The sequence below is a fragment of the Chelonia mydas genome, chromosome 7, assembly GCF_015237465.2.
Source record: "Chelonia mydas isolate rCheMyd1 chromosome 7, rCheMyd1.pri.v2, whole genome shotgun sequence".
NCBI classification, from domain to species: Eukaryota; Metazoa; Chordata; order Testudines; family Cheloniidae; genus Chelonia; species Chelonia mydas.
Genome location: NC_057853.1, coordinates 48,539,771 through 48,552,400, shown reverse-complemented (window position 1 = coordinate 48,552,400; position 12,630 = coordinate 48,539,771). Strand labels below are relative to the sequence as shown.

General features: G+C 48.2%; 1 protein-coding gene across 2 annotated transcripts in view; it reads right to left on the bottom strand.

The window, feature by feature from the left end:
* Positions 1–12,237, bottom strand: part of MON1A (MON1 homolog A, secretory trafficking associated) — a 32,870-nt gene extending 20,633 nt beyond the window's left edge. The window contains exons 1-2 of one of the 2 annotated variants that reach the window (XM_043551381.1): positions 11,927–12,196; positions 5,736–5,867 (exon numbers count right to left, since the gene is read on the bottom strand). The gene's annotated coding sequence lies outside the window, so the exon portion shown is untranslated. Of the gene's footprint in view, positions 1–5,735; positions 5,868–11,926 lie in introns of both variants that reach the window. The other variant, XM_007052678.4, reaches the window with a different exon arrangement.
* Positions 12,238–12,630: the final 393 nt, after the last annotated feature.

The following is a 12,630-nucleotide window of genomic DNA, read 5'->3' as shown; positions in this document are numbered from 1 at the left end:
TCCGTCCTAAGTGCAGGACTCTACACTTGTCCTTGTTGAACCTCATCAGATTTCTTTTGGCCCAATCCTCTAATTCATCTAGGTCCTTCTGTATCCTATCCCTACCCTCAAGAGTTTCTACCACTCCTCCCAGTTTAGTGTCATCTGCAAACTTGCTGAGGGTGCAGTTCACGCCATCCTCAAGATCATTAATGAAGATATTGAAAAAAACCGGCCCCAGGACCGAACCTTGGGGCACTCTGCTTGATACTGGCTGCCAACTAGACATAGAGCCATTGATCACTACCCATTGAGCCCGATGATCTAGCCAGCTTTCTATCCACCTTATAGTCCATTCATCCAGCCCATACTTCTTTAACTTGCTGGCAAGAATACTGTGGGAGCCTGTATCAAAAGCTTTGCTAAAGTCAAGGAATAACACGTCCACTGCTTTCCCCCATCCACAGAGCCAGTTATCTCGTCACAGAAGGCAATTAGATTAGTCAGGCATGACCTGCCCTTGGTGAATCCATGCTGATGGTTCCTGATCACTTTCCTCTCCTCTAAGTGCTTCAGAATTGATTCCTTGAGGATCTGCTCCATGATTTTTCCGGGGACTGAGGTGTGGCTGACTGGCCTGTAGTTCCCAGGATCCTTCTTCTTCCTTTTTTTAAAGATGGGCACTACATTAGCCTTTTTCCAGTCATCCAGGACCTCCCCCAATCGGCATGAGTTTTCAAAAGATCATGGCCAATGGCTCTACAATCACATCCGCCAACTCCTTTAGCACCCTTTGATGCAGTGCATCCAGGCCCATGGACTTGTGTCTGTCCAGCTTTTCTAAATAGTCCCGAACCACTTCTTTCTCCACAGAGGGCTGGTCACCTTCTCCCCATGCTGTGCTGCCCAGTGCAGTAGTCTGGGAGCTGACCTTGTTCATGAAGACAGAGGCAAAAAAGGCATTGAGTACATTAGCTTTTTCCACATCCTCTGTCACTAGGTTGCCTCCCTCATTCAGTAAGGGGCCCACACTTTCCTTGACTTTCTTCTTGTTGCTAAACTTACCTGAAGAAACCCTTCTTGTTACTCTTAACATCTCTTGCTAGCTGCAAATCCAAGTGTGATTTGGCCTTCCTGATTTCACTCCTGCATACCTGAGCAATATCTTTATACTCCTCCCTGGTCATTTGTCCAATCTTCCACTTCTTGTAAGCTTCTTTTTTGTGTTTAAGATCAGCAAGGATTTCACTGTTAAGCCAAGCTGGTTGCCTGCCATATTTACTGTTCTTTCTACACATCAGGATGGTTTGTTCCTGTAACCTCAATAAGGATTCTTTAAAATATAGCCAGCTCTCCTGGACTCCTTTCCCCCTCATGTTATTCTCCCAGGGGATCCTGCCCATCAGTTCCCTGAGGGAGTCAAAGTCTGCTTTTCTGAAGTCCAGGGTCTGTATTCTGCTGCTCTCCTTTCTTCCTTGTGTCAGGATCCTGAACTCGACCATCTCATGGTCACTGCCTCCCAGGTTCCCATCCACTTTTGCTTTCTCAGTTCCAGTAAGCTTCCTTTTACAGACTAATCTCCTTCTAGTCCGGGTCCTGCAATCACTCACGCCCTCTGTAGTTACTGTCTTTTGTTCCAGTTTCTTTCAGATATCCTTGGGGGTGGAGAGGCTCTCTCTTTAGCCAGCTGAAGACAAAATGGAGGGGTCTCCCACGGGCTTAAACAGACTTTCTCTTGTGGGTGGAGATCCCCTCCTCTCGCCTATGCAAAGTCCAGCTCCAAGATGGAGTTCTGGAGTCACCTGGGCAAGTCACATGTCCATGTATGTCTCACAGTTTTTACAGTCAGAAGCCATTGCCCACATGGCAACTCAAATGTCTCCAGGAAGACTTCTTATGTGGATTGGAAGCTTCCAACATCCATTGTTCCTTAAGTGCTTCTTAATTGGGCACTTAACTTTGCGAATTCCTTTCTCCAGGAACTGACCAAATGCTCTACTAAGGTTATTTAGAAATCAAGCCAGTACACGGCCAATATTCATAACTTCGAATACAAAAATGATACATGCATACAAATAGGATTAATAGATTCAGTAGATCATAACCTTTACATCGATATGTTACACGGCATATGTAGCATGGAACATATTCCAGTTATGTCATATATATTCATGAGCATATTTCCATAAAGTCGTCACAACACGTACAAAACCCCACCCCAAACCACTAGACTCATGAGCTAGCAATAATGTCAGTCCCATCGAACAAACAGCTCTTCAGAGTAAAAAAACAACCCATGATCCTGGGACGAAACTCTTCCAGTGTAGGCTTTGCAGAATTCAGTGTTAACGTCTTTCATGACGCAAAACAAAGGTCACTCACAGGGCTCTACATTTTTTAGAGGACCCAATTAAAAATTCCCAGAATGGCTTTCTCATCAGAAAACTCCAGCTCTGTGGTAGCCTGTCAGGTTCCTGACTCCTGGGAAAGATCGGTAGCCAGTTCTGGCTGGCTTCCTGCAATGGTGGGCAGCCGGCGCACTCAGCTCCCCAGGCTATAGGCTGAAAGATCTGGAACAAACTCCTTTTGGAAATTCCACATGGGACAGACATTCTGGTTCTCTCACAGCTCCAGTTTGGCACTTTGGGTCATAGACCAAAGCCCACTGCTGCTTCACAGGTGTTGCAATTGCACCATTTGTGCAAGTCTCCCTCATACAGCCAATGAAATTGTTACATGCAAATTAGCTCTAGAGTAACAGTTGGTGATTGGTTGCGTTACCTCTGATGGGTCTAAATTAGCTGTTACCACTCAAGAAAGAGATCTTGGAGTCATTGTGGATAGTTCTCTGAAAACATTCACTCAATGTGCAGCAGCAGTCAAAAAAGCAAACAGAATGCTGGGAATAATTAAGAAAGGGATAGATAATAGGACAGAAAATATCATGTTGCCTCTATATAAATCCATGGTACGCCCACATCTTGAATACTGTGTGCAGATGTGGTCGCCCCATCTCAAAAAAGATATATTGGCATTGGAAAAGGTTCAGAAAAGGGCAATGAAAGTGGTTAGGAGTATGGAACGGCTTCCGTATGAGGAGAGATTAATAAGACTGGGACTTTTCAGCTTGGAAAAGAGACTAAGGGGAGATATTATTACTATAAAATCATGACTGGTGTAGAGAAAGTAGATAAGGAAGTGTTGTTTAATACTTCTCATAACACAAGAACTAGGGGTCACCAAATGAAATTAATAGGCTGCAGGTTTAAAACAAAGAAAAGGAAGTATTTCTTCACACAACACACAGTCAACCTGTGGAACTCCTTGCCAGAGGATGTTATGAAGGCCAAGACCATAACAGGGTTCAAAAAAGAACTGGATAAATTCATGGAAGATAGGTCCAACAATGGGTATTAGCCAGGATGGGCAGAAATAGTGTCCCTAGCCTCTGTTTGCCAGAAGCTGGGAATGAGCGACAGGGGATGGATCACTTGATGATTACCTGTTCTGTTCATTCCCTCTGGGGCACCAGGCATTGGCCACTGTCGGAAGACAGGATACTGGGCTAGATGGACATTTGGTCTGACCCAGTAGGGCCGTTCTTATGTTCTTATGATACCACAACAGCCTGGGACTCTTGGCATGGCAATTTGTAAAACCATAATGTCTGAAAATGTAATAATTTAGACAGTAACAGACCACGCAGCCCAATGATGACTGAACCTGGGGATATTCTAACAAAATGCTCTGAGCCATGCTTGTAGCTCTTTCATCGCTTCGACCTGATTCAACAGACATTCTAGGCTTTACAGGGAAAATCCTGCAGCCTTATTCTGTACATTCAGATGGAGTCAAGTTTCAGAGTACGTAACAGTAACTTAAGAGGAGTAAAAGCCATTACAGGGCTACTCTAATTATTGGTGAGGTTGGGAGCTCCACTGATTAAACTAGCACAGCAAAGCAAAGACCTACACTAAACTCACAGCACTGCTCTGTTTGTAAAGCAGTAACTCTCAGATAATGCGTTTGATCAATTCCAGAATTTCAGGAAATGTTCCAGGCAAGAACCCTGCTGACTTGGGAGAAAACCAGACCTCCGGAACAGACTCATTGCCACTCAGATCACCTTGGGTCATACAGGGACAAAGGCAATGACCTCAGGGTAGGGGTAGTGGGCTGCCTCATCCCACTCTGGCCAGCTCCCGGACTCCTGTATCCCGAGTGACCAAATGGGGGTGAGTGCTCTGGCTGGGTGGCCATCTTGGCCTATATAAGCCAAGAAGTGTGGGGGTGACCCTTGAGGTAAGGTTTCCTGACGCTTCCCATTATACAGTCCTGTTTTCAGTTGCTCATAACTCAGCCAAACTTTCACCATTCAGCCTGAAATTCTCCGTGCTGGGCATCTGCCTCTGGCTGAACTGAGCTGTAACATTTCAACTAGAACAGTCCAGCAGTTTCTGAGAACAAGGCTAGGTGAAACAGGTTATTGTGCCCGGCTGGGTGGACAGCTCATGGCCTACATACGCTACAAAGTGTGCAACCTCCAGGAAGCTTCCCAGCACCATGATTACATCTTCTAATCCAAGAGACTCAACGGCAGGACCCAGTCTGACCTCTCCACTGTGAAGTGCTGCTGTAAGAGACAACAGTTCCCAGCATGCCCGGCTCCCACACGAGCTGAGCATGAAGCGTTGGATGCTGGGACTTCTAGTCTTCAGGTGCTACAGTTCATAATAAAGATGCATTGGAGTCACCGGCCCCTGCTCTGGGTTGGGTACGCTCTCTTCTTCTGCTGAAGGGAGGCTGTCCCTGCAGGGCTGCTTTCGCTGCACCCCAGATAGAGCACCCCCCTTATCATCATTACTATGGTGAGCGTTGCAGGGACCTGAGTTTCCTGCCTTACCTGGGGTCACCCCTTGGGGTCCAATTGGATTCCCCCCTCCAAAGCAGGATTCTGTCCCACAATGAAGTTGCACATAAGCAAGGTCACTAGCATGTGACAACCCCAGGGAGTCACATCCACAGCTTACACTTGCTAACTCAGCATGTAGTGATGCTTTGCACAGAAGACCCTCCCCCAGCCTTGCTGGAGGGTGGTGACCCATCAGGAATTACCATGCTGCAAGACAGCCTGATTTGTGTTGGGCCACAGCCAGCATGATGTTGGGACATGACTTGGGCAGCCCAGGCCTGTCACATAGCTCTGAAACGTTTCTGCTTAGGCTGGCAAGATGTTGTTGGGCAGCCAGATTTCAGCTGCAAGTGAGGTGAACAGGGCCAATGGTCAGATGCAAATATTTAAGTGAGGCTGACGCCAGGTGAGCCCATGGATCCCACGCGTGGCTGCAGAGATCAAGTAAGAGCATGGGCCACTGAGCGCAGTGGCATGGTTTATGTTTTCACATGCAGGAGTCACAGCACATCAGTGGCACATGAACACATGGCGGGGGGGGGTCTGAGCTCACTGAAGTCATGGGGGCAGGCTCAAGACCTGTGGGGAGAATTGAGCTGCCACCTTTAACACTTTAAATGATTGGGGCCTGCCTTATAGTGCCCCCGTCTGGCTGGACCTAGGCTTGCAATTGCTGGGCCAGTGCCCTCCCTGAGGGAATTCTGCCTTAAACCTTCTCACTGAGCCCAGGGAAGGTGGTTTCTATTTGTTTTATTGCAAGTCTTCTCAACAAACAAGATCAACCTTCCCCACCTCTGTCCCTCACATCTGTAAGTTCATCACCCCAAAAGCTCCTGGCTCTTACCTCAGAGCCTTGTGGTAACAGGACTTCCCACAGTCTGGCGGTGTCCATTTGTATCTTAGAGCAGTTCCACCCAACAGTTGCCACAGCCTCTTGCAGGTATTGCAGCCCCCGCTCCATTTCCTGCTCCTCCTTCTATGAGAATCAGCCAGTTAAGGTGCAGGTCTCTTCCCAAGTGCAGCAGCAGGGCTAATCCGCCAACCAGCTGCTGGCCTCTGATCTCAGTGGGGTGGTAGGTAACCCCTTATAATTTTACAGGGCCCAAATGTTCTGAATGGCAGAATGTAAAGCCCTGGAGGCTGGGTATCAGACTCGTTCATTTTCTGCTCGTGGGCAGAGCAGAGGCTGAAACAGAATCTGGATCAATGAACGTCTATCACAGCGGTGCACAAAGTGGCAGGCCTGCGTTGGCTGGAATTACACTAAGGACAGACATAAGTAGTTAACACATATTGCAAGGGACCATTAGCTACTTGTGCTCAACAACCTTCTCCACCTCATATTTAGCTGTGACGCTGAGTACCTGTTCCAGACTTGCAGAGGAACTCTGTGTAGCTAGAAAGTTTGTCTCTCTCCCCAACAGAAGTTGGTCCAATACAAGATATTACCTCACCCACCTTGGCTCTCTAATATCCTGGGACCGACACGGCTACAACAACACTGCATACTCAGGCAGACAAACAGACTCTTCTCTTCGCTCCGAAACAGGCACGTTTCGGGAACTAGCAAAGGGAACTGAAAGCAAAAGCGGGACCTGAAGGCAGTGCATGAACCTGATCTGGGACTAGCTCTGGTACTTTAGCTTTACTGTCTTTATTTGGGGCATGTATGTGAGGCCAGTTGCCACAGTGCAGACTCTGAGCTCTGTAGTTTGTCTCAACAGTTTGCATCATCTCCTGTCCTTAAACACAGTCTGAAAAGACCAGAGTTCAGGGCTCTGTGCTGCTTCTCCAACAGTGGCTTGCACAATGCTTAGCACAACTCAAGGAACTACATGTGTCCTGCTGCGTTAAGGGTGACAAGGCATCAGCTATTACAGGGGAAGCTCTGACCTCAGATCCTAGCTGGGGCCCCAAAGGATTAACTGATTTTCCACAATTCTGAAATGCAGCCATTTGTACGTGACACATCTCCATGTATAGTCCCCCTTTCAGATCACGTTCCCTTTGATTATTTGAAGGCATCTTACAGCTGTCATTCTGTTTAATGAGTTACAGCTCTAATGAGGGTGGCATTGGCTCTAGGGTAATAAACAGCTAAACAAACAAACTTTTGTCCTCCTCAATTCCTGTGCTGAAATACTCCCTTTCTCCTTCACTCACAGTTCTCTGCAGCAAAACCAAATGCAAGAAGTGAAAGGCAGCACTTGCTGGACAAGTGTGTATCTGTTACTACCAGTATCAGATGCACCCTATCAATCGACTCCCATTTGGAAGGGCTTTCGATTCTGAGATGCCAAGGCCAGAGGGACCCTTGTGATCATAGAATCATTGAATATCAGGGTTAGAAGGGACCTCAGGAGGTCATCTAGTCCAATCCCCTGCTCAAAGCAGGACCAACACCAACTAAATCATCCCAGCCAGGGCTTGAACCTCATCAGATTTCCTTTGGCCCAATCCTCCAATTTGTCTAGGTCACTCTGGACCCTATCCCTACCCTCCAGCATATCTACCTCTCCCCCCCAGCTTAGTGTCATCTGGGAACTTGCTGAGGGTGCAACTGAGCCCATCATCCAGCTCATTAATAAAGATGTTGAACAAAACTGGCCCCAGGACCGACCGTTGGGGCACTCCACTTGATACTGGCTGCCAGCTAGACATTGAGCCGTTGATCACTACCCGCTGAGCCCAATGATCTGACCAGCTTTCTATCCACCTTATAGTCCATTCATCCAGCCCATACTTCTTTAACTTGCTGGCAAGAATACTGCGGGAGACCATATCAAAGGCAGGGCCGTCCCTATCCATACGCAAAGTATGCAGCTGCGTAGAGCACCAGGAAATTTGGGGCACCACATTTCCTGGTGCCCTGCACATCTGCGTGCTGCTCCAGCCCCTGCTCCTCCTCTTCCCCATGGCCCCTGCCCCTGCTCCGCCCCAGCCCCGCCTACACTCCACCCCTACCCCAAATCCCCCACCCTGCTCCATCCCTGCCCTGCCCCTTCCCACACCAGCCTCACCCCCACTCCACTGAGGACTGCAGCAGGGGTTGGAAGTGGCGGGAAGTGCAGCAACCTGGCGCCAGCTGTGCCACCAGTGAGTGCTCAGGGGCGGTTCCCCCCTGCCCTCCAAGCCTGCTCCTGCCCCCCCACGGAGGCCTGGGGCTAGCCCCTTCTCCCCCACATGAGGGGGGCTGCATAGGGCCCCAGAATGGCTAGGGACAGCCCTGATCAAAAGCTTTGTTAAAGTCAAGCTATATCACATCCACCGCTTTCCCCATATCCACAGAGCCAGTTATTTCATCATAGAAGGCAATCAGGTTCGTCAGGCATGACTTGCCCTTGGTGAATCCATGTTGACTGTTCCTGATCACCTTCCTCTCCTCCAAGTGCTTCAAAATGGATTCCTTGAGGACCTGCTCCATGATTTTGCTGGGGACTGAAGTGAGGCTGTAGTTCCCCGGGTTCTGTTTCTTCCCTTTTTAAAATGTGGGCACTATATTTGCCTTTTTTCAATCGTCCGGGACCTTCCCCGATCACCACAAATTTTCAGAGATAATGGCCAATGGCTCTGCAATCACATCAGCCAACTCCCTCAGCACCCTCAGATGCATTAGATCAGGACCCATGGACTTGTGCATGTCCAGCTTTTCTAAATAGTCCTTAACCTGTTCTTTCATCACTGAGGGCTGCTCACCTCCTCCCCATACTGGGTTGCCCAGTGCAGCAGTCTGAGAGCTGCCCTTGTCTGTGAAGACCGAGACTTCCCACATAGGACATGCCCCATGATAATTCCTAGAGCAGATCTTTTAGAAAAGTATCCAATCTTGATTTAAAAATTGTCGGTGATGGAGAATCCACCACGACCCAGGGTAAATGGTTCCGATGGTTAATTGCACTCCCTGTTAAAAATGTACTCCTTATTACCAGTCTGAATTTGTCAAGCTGTATAGTGCAGTCTGCTAGATTGAAGAGCCCATTATTAAATATTTGTTCTCCATGTACTTATAGACAGTGATCACCTTAAACCTTCTCTTTGTTAAGCTAAATGGACAGAGTCTATCACTATAAGGCATAGTTTTTACTCCTTTAATCATTCTCATGGCTCTTCTCCGAAACCTCTCCAGTTTATCAATATCCTGCTTGAGTTGTGGGCACCAGAACTGGACACAGGATTCCAGCAGTGGTCGTAACAATGCCAAGTACAGAGATAAAATAACCTTGACGCCTACTCAAGACTCCTCTGTTTATGCATTACAGACTCACATTCGCTTGTTACACTGGGAGCTCATGTTCAGCTGATTATCCACCTCACTCCCCACATCTTTTTCAGAGTCACTGCTTCCCGTGATAGAGTCCCCCATTCTGTAAGTATGGCCTGCATTCTTTGTTCCTAGATGTGTACCATTACATTTAGCTGTATTAAAACACATATTGTTAGCTTGCAGCCAGTTTACCAAGTAAGCTAAATTACACTGTATCAGTGACCTGTCCTCTTCATTATTTACCACTCCTGCAATTTTTGGGTCATCTGCAAACTTTATCCCTGATTTTGTTTTCTTCCAGGTCATTGATAAAAATGTTAAATAGCATAGGGCCAAGAACTGATCCCCAATGGAAACACACCCGCTCGATGACAATTCCCAGCTTACAGTTACACTGCGACCTGTCAGTTAGCCAGGTTTTAATCCATTTAATGTGGGTCATGTACATTTTATATCATTCTATTTTTTTTAAATCATAGACTCATAGAAGATTAAGGTTGGAAGAGACCTCAGGAAGTCATCTAGTCCAACCCCCTGCTCAGAACAGGACCAACCCCAACTAAATCATCTCAGCCAGGACTTTGTCAAGCTTGGCTTTAAAAACCTCGAAGGATGGAGATTCCACCACCTCCCTAGGTAACCAAAATGTCACGTGGTGCAGGTCAAACACCTTAGAAAAGTCTAATTATATTCCATCAACCTTTATTAACCAAACTTGAAAAGATATCAAGGTAGTTTGATGGGATCTATTTTCCATAAACCCATTGATTTGCATTAATTATCCTCCTTTAATTCCTTATTAACCGAGTCCCATATCATTCTCTTGCTCTATTCTCTTGCCCAGGATCCATGTCAGGCTGACCAGCCTATAATTATCCAGGTCACTTTCAAAAATTGGCACAACATTAGTGGTCTTCCACTCCCCTGGAATTTCCCTAGTGCTCCAAGTTTTATTTAAAAAAATCAATATTAATAGTCCAGCACGCTCCTCAGCCAGCCTTTCTGAAACTCTTGGATGCAAGTTCGACCTGCTGATTTTAAAATGTCTAACATTAGTAGCTGCTGTTCAACATCCACCAGAGATATTAGTGAAATGGAAAGAGTGTAATTACTATGTGATGAGACTATATCATCTGATCCCCCTCCAATACGGAACAGCAATATTTATTGAGCACTTCTGCCATTATTACGGATGATTCCACTGTGTCCATCTAGTAACGGACCAAGACCATTACCAGGACATTTTTTATGCCCAATATATTTTAAAAACTCATTGTCCTTAACTCTGCTGGTCATAGATTTCTCATGTCTCTTGGCTTCCCTATCAGTTTTGTACAATTCTTAACTTCTGATTTATATTCATTACTATCAACTTCCCTTTTCCTCCATTTGTTGTATTTTTTTCATAGCTGTCCTCATTTCCCCTCTAAACCACGTCAGCTTTTTTAACCAGTTCAGCCTTCCCTCCTTGATTGTGGCTTTTCAGGCATCTGCTAACAAATGTTCTGAAATGATTCCCTGTTATCATTCCCATTTTTCTGATTAAATTCATCCTCCTGGCTGATTTGGCTCATAATTATTTTCAGCTTTGTGAATACAGCACTATTAAAACACCAAGGGTACATATCATTGATCTGATCATTACTCTGCATGCACGTTATAAATGCAATCAAGTCATGGTCATGTGTACCTAAGTTACAGTGAATTTTTAGTTCTCTTTAAAAAGTGCAGTGTGCTGGAAGCTTCTCACACAGCCCTGCTCTAGCACACCAGGTACTGTCCGGCACAGCTGCCATTTCCAGCCATGGCAGATCTAACCCTAAGCCCTGTTGCTTCCCCTTCCAATTGCTCCAAACCTCTGTCAAGTAGCCACTTATGGCTTCTCTGGGTGCTGGCAGCAGGGGTTCCCCAGTGCGGAGTTGGCGGGCAGAGGCATCACTTGGCACCACAAGGGCCAGGGGCTGCAGTGGTTTCTCTGACTGGTCCAGCTGGAAAGCAGCTGAAGAGGTCTCTGCTGCACTCAGCTTGAGGGGTCTCATTGGTCACTTCCCAGCAGTGGGATTTCACCAGTGACAGACACAGGGAATGGGATGTGGAGCCTTTGGGCTGCTGGTTTGACTTTGGCCCAAGATGGTTGTGATTGCGGTTCCCAACTGAGGATAGTTAGGTGGGCTGTGGGAAATAGGCTTCATGGGCAGGTGCTGACATCAAGACCACGGTCACTGGAAACCCACCACTGTCACTGGCATGGCCCAGCACCTGGGCATGAGGGCCCTTGGGTGGCAGGGGAGGAGCATGCCCTGGTGCCCCTGGAGGCTGTGATTGTTCTTTAGGCTTCAGGGCTCCCAGCCTGGCAGCTTCCACCAGCACCGATCTGGGCTTGTGTTGTCTGCCCTCATCATCCCCACCCGCTCCCAAATTGAGATGGGGTAAGACCAGACGGAAGCACAGCCAGAGGTGCAGGGATGCTCCTGTCTTCCCCTCACTGTCCTTGCCCCCACTCTGATCCTGCCTTCACTCCCAACGCAGGAGGAGCCCCTCCCCACACAGGAACGCTGGCAGCTCGCTGCCAGAGGGAGATCAGGCACATCTCTCACTTGGGCACCCTTCCTTGAAGACCCCACTCGCTATGCCTAGAAGATGTCTTGGAGGTGGCGGCATCTCGGTGCCCAAGCGCCACGGCCAGAGGGGGCAGGTTCCCCGGGGCAGCTGGACCTTGAAGAGCAGTGCTGGGGACACACAAGGACAGAGAGAGACTCAAAGGGACCAACCTGTGCGGTTCTCCCAGCTGCGCTCAGGAGGCCCTGCTTCGCAGCTCTGGCAGGAACCCAGCGTCAGCGGCTGCTTCTGCAAAGCCTAGACAAAGTGGGACGGAGGGATGCCCGGGGGGGCCCTCGGCCTGCCTGCTGCTGCCTCCTCTGGACACACTGTCATTGTAATCGCAGACACACTGCCCAGGGCGGCTCGCTGAGCTTGCTCCTGCTTCTGCAGAGTCCAGCCAGGAAAGTACTGCACAGCTGCTTCTCTCTAGCTCCGTTTCCAGTGTCACATACCCCAGTGCAGCTTGGGGATTGTAGTCCACAAGGACTCGATGCAGTCTGCTGGGCAGCTATCATAGAATCATAGAATATCAGGGTTGGAAGGGACCTCGGGAGGTCATCTAGTCCAACCCCCTGCTCAAAGCAGGACCAATCCCCAATTTTTGCCCCAGATCCCAAATGGCCCCCTCAAGGATTGAACTGACAACCCTGGGTTTAGCAGGCCAATGCTCAAACCACTGAGCTATCCCTCCCCCCCAGTGAGCTATCCCTCCCCTATGACACTTGCCAGATGAAAAAGGCCTCACGGGTCACCTGGGCCACCCATTCTCCCCCACGCTGGGGACTAGTGCAGCATTGGTCCCCGCAGCGGGCACCAGTGCTTTGTCCAGCACAGTTTGATGCAAGCTGCTGCTGTGAAACCCTTAGCACAGAGC